Below are 4,734 nucleotides of genomic sequence, written 5' to 3'. Positions count from 1 at the left end.
CTTCTACCTTGCGGATCCCAAATTTAATTTAGTGGAACTGGAGTCTACTTTAGACAAGTTACATTTGGTTTGATCTTCACAAAGTTTGATCCCTACTCATTTAGTACAAACTAGATTAGTATAAAGTATGTTGTTTAAATCCAATAAGATGGATGAAATCTATAGGTAACTAATTAACTAACTAGAGAAATTTCAAAAAAAACTTAATTCTTTATTATGGACAAAAGATAAAGAAAAGACACACCCTAATCATAAAGTAGACTTAATTGTTGTTCTTTTTTTTTTCCTTTAATTAACTTTTCCTCCCTTCCCTTTCACTTTTAAATTAAAGTGATAATATGTCATCACCTTTACCCTACCATCAATTCCATCAGAAAAGCCTAAAGGACATGATAGGTCAGAAACATTCATCTACTGAAATCTCATCTCATTCATGCATAGGACTAAGTCTTTGTTTTGTTGCATGAAATTCTAACAATTTTAATAATATAAATATATACTAAACTTCTGTATATACAAAAATCTACCTGAATTATTTTCTAAAATTTATTGATTCAAAACCAATTTTCAAATAGATTTACATTAAGTATGAAAGCTTCTCCTCTCTTTCTCTATTTCTCTTGTGGTTAGAGCTCTCAATGAATTTTTTTATAATCTCAATATGTCACATCAATAATGTGAAAATTTATTAAAACATCTCCGAGCTCTAAATGTACTTTTTTATAATCCAATTCATAACATGAAGTTACATGGCTCCATGCATACTACATTAATTTTAAGACAAAAAGGTAAGTTTGAGTTTTCACTACTACTCTTAAATTAAAAATCTCAAATCTCACATCTACAATGGTTCAAGGTTTTTTATTCAACTTTTTGATTCTACAAAACTCTCATAAACCTTGCATTAGATATGCCCTTAGAACATCTCCAATGATTAAAGCTCTAAATGATTTTTTTATGATCCCAATATATCACATCAATAATATGAAAACTTAGAGCATCCACAGTGGAAGCTCCGAAGAAGCTCCCACTGTGAGCTGACATCTCTTAAAAACCTCCCTCCCATAGTGGAGGCCGGAGGGAGGTTTTTCAATTTAATCGAAGAAGCAGCTCCGTAGTTACGGAGACACTTCTTCAACATTTGTCTTTTTTATATTAAAATATTTTTTTAATAATTGCAAAAAAAATATAGAGAACACACAATGGCTAAATTTTTAGCTATTGTCTACCATTGAACAATGGCTAACTTTTAGTCGTTGTTCAACGGTTAAAATTTAATTTTTAAATTTTTTTACAAATATCTATAAATACAGGATCGATTTCATTTTTTTTTTATTCATTCCATTGTTATCTTTGCTCTCTACTTATTTCTTCCTTTCATTCCCTATTTGTATTCGAGATGGATGAAAATCTCAATATTTCATTTACAAATCTTTTGAATTCTTCAAATACAGAAGGAAATACATCTTCTCAAAATACTCGTATTCCTCCAAATATCCAATATCCTCATATTTTCTCTCACACACAATATCCTCTAAATTTTTAAAATATTTCATGTTCCACAATATCCTCCAAATTTCTCAAATTTCTAAAGTTCTCAAAATTTTTTGACAAATCCAAGTAACGTCGCTCCAGCTCCATTTGGTATGTATCCACCCCAAAATTGATCAGTCATGGGTAGCCAACTTGGGATGCCTTATCTTTACGTATTTTCTCCCACTCAACCACCGATCATACTTTTGAATGAATCAAGAAAGGCTATTATTGATCCATCTATCAGAGACAGAATCTCTAACACCAGCATCTGTTCCAGCAACTCAGTTGCCACCACACTCATCACAAGAAGAGCGTGAAGTTGAGCTGGAGAAAAATGAATCGAAACGAAGATTTTGGTCTCTCGATGAAGACATAGTCCTTACAAATTCATGGACAACTATCAACACCGATGCAATTATTGGTAATGACTAGAAGGATCAAGGTTTTTGGAAACATATAGCTGATTACTACAACTAGCATCGTCCCACTGGATCTATAACGAGAAGCTATATCAACGACTGAAATCATATTATTATAGGTTTGTACAAATAGTAAATGAATTTTCTGTAACCTATAATATTTTTTATACTCATTATCAAAAATGGTTAGAGTGACGAGAATGTGTTGGCAAATGCATTGAATATGTGGAAAGCCAACAACAATAACAAGGATTTTAAGTATATGTATGTGTGGAGGGTTCTCAAAGAGTATGAGAAATATACTACAATCAGTTGCTCATTACTCTAATAAGAAGGCAAAGACATCCGAATCAGGAAGAAACACTTCAACATCAAATCCACATACGAGTGTTGATTTGGATGACTCTGAAGTTCGCATTCGTCCGATAGGAACAAAAGGCAACGAAGTGGAAGGGCAAATCTAAAGTCGGAGAGAGTGACACAATGGAACATAACATCGACAAAGAATGACAAGATATTAAAGAATATCACATACAAAAGATACTAGTGAGATGACATAAGGATAACTTTATTTACCTGAGAAAATGGTTGAAAAATTAAACAAAGACATGGTCTAGTATAGATGTGTTTAAGTTTATTTTTATAAATTATTAGAATTTATATCTTTTTATTTGATACACTATAATATTTATGTATTTTTTAAAATTATTAATGTTAATTAATGTTAGGAATTTATGAATTTAAATTTTATAAAAATTTAATGGCATATAATGTAAAATATAAAGGAGAGATAAGAATTATACATAATGAAAAATGTGGGACTCATGAAGGAGTTGTTGAGAGGTTTTTTGATACTGGAGAGCGATGTGAGATTTTTTACTTTTGATGTGGCGCAGATGTGGTAACAAAGGAACTCTCAATAAGCTCTAACAACTGTGGATGCCCTTATTGAAACATGTCCAATGGTTAAAGCTCTAAATAAATTTTTTTATTATCCAATTCATAGCATATAGTTACATTGCTGCATGCATATTACATCAATTTCGAGACAAAAGAACAAGTTTGAATTTTACACTATTGTTCTTAAACTACAAATCTCAAATCTCACCTTTCCAATGATTCAAGGTTTTTTTTTTTTCATCTTATTCGCCCTTACACTAGCATTGTGAGTTCATCGTACACCTTGTTTCCATGTCTACTATTCTCAAGCTCATTGCGTATAAGGTGCATACATATTTCTTTAGGCCCACCTCTACCAAGAAGCCATTTACAGAGGAAGAAAAAAACAACATATAACACATTATCAAACAACCTTTCTGATGATCGACGTAAGTAAACAACAAATATTTGTGCCAAAATCTTTGGCATAACTCAAAGAATATGCCTTGGCTGGAATCTTATGCATCAATGAGTAGTACTGCCCTGCATATATACATTCAAGCCCACTCACGGGTGCATGTCTTCCTAGCTCAGAACCCTGCAGGGCTCCACCATTAACACACACCAATTCTCAGCTGATTCAATTAAACTTCACATGCACACAATCCAAACCTTGTGCGAATGCTCCGGACGTACGTGACAGAGTATATAGATATATACAGCCATTAGTGAACAGGGAACTGATCGAGCAAGCTGCCATGACAAACAAGTAGATTTATCTCAAATTTTTTTTATTGCTTTCCTTTTAATGATTAAAGCTGGGAAAAGGCAAACAGTGAGAAAACATCAAGTTCGTCTCGAGGCTTTGTACTTTTGGCCTGCTGGCAATCACTAAAAATTAACGTGGAATAATTCCATATGTTTGTCATGACTGAATGAGATATAATATATCTTTGCATGGCTTGAAGATTGAGAGAAATTTTTTAAATTTGTTTGGGGAATTAACTGTCTGTCCCTTGCACATGAACTGTATGAAGAATGTAGGACATTTTCAGAAGGATTTCTGAGCTATATAAAACGGTAAGGTCTTGTGTGATTTGAACAAGTTGTGCTTATTATTTCATCTGATGAGTCCTTGTCAAAAGGACATAATAAACCAAGAATGATTTGAGGGTTAATTAATTCCCGGAAAGATTGTTGTTTCTTGCAGTTTGTTGCTGTGCATGAAAAAAACTAGAGCACTGTCAAACTCATCTCGATCGTTCTTCGTTTAAATAAAGCGATTTTATAAACAATCGATTGATAATTTTAAAAAATAAATTCGAGATAAAGTATCATTTTTATTTTAATATAGTTTAATAATAGACACATTAAAAATTAAAAATATAGATTTAATATAACATATAAATTCATTATTCTAGTTTTACATCAACGTGAAATACGTTTAATTTAATTTGTACTGTTTTGCTTTTTATTATTATAAATAAATTTAGAATAATGTAATAAAAGATAAATATATATTTCTTATGATGTGAAATTTATTTATGTAGAATAATTTATAAAATTTTTATCATTTAAATTTATAGTTCAGAAATAAAATTAACAATTATTCAATGTGAATCTGAACCGAAGTCACGTAACTGATTAAATGTATCGACATTCACATGAGATTCAAATAACTAATCCATCAACTCGTAGCTTTCTGTATTGCAATATAAATTAAATATATCCCTCTTCGTTGAAATGAGCGCTTACTTTCTTGATATACAGCGTTGAAAGAAAAAGAATAGATCACAAATCCACTGAAGGAAATACAACTAATTTGGATTTCACAAAACCAGTAAAGTAGTAATAATAATGGATTCACTAATGCATGAACAAAGATACAAGGCAAGGCTTG

The sequence above is a fragment of the Zingiber officinale genome, chromosome 6B, assembly GCF_018446385.1.
Source record: "Zingiber officinale cultivar Zhangliang chromosome 6B, Zo_v1.1, whole genome shotgun sequence".
NCBI classification, from domain to species: Eukaryota; Viridiplantae; Streptophyta; class Magnoliopsida; order Zingiberales; family Zingiberaceae; genus Zingiber; species Zingiber officinale.
The sequence above is the reverse complement of the archived record's forward strand: the minus strand, read 5'-3'. Positions refer to the sequence as shown.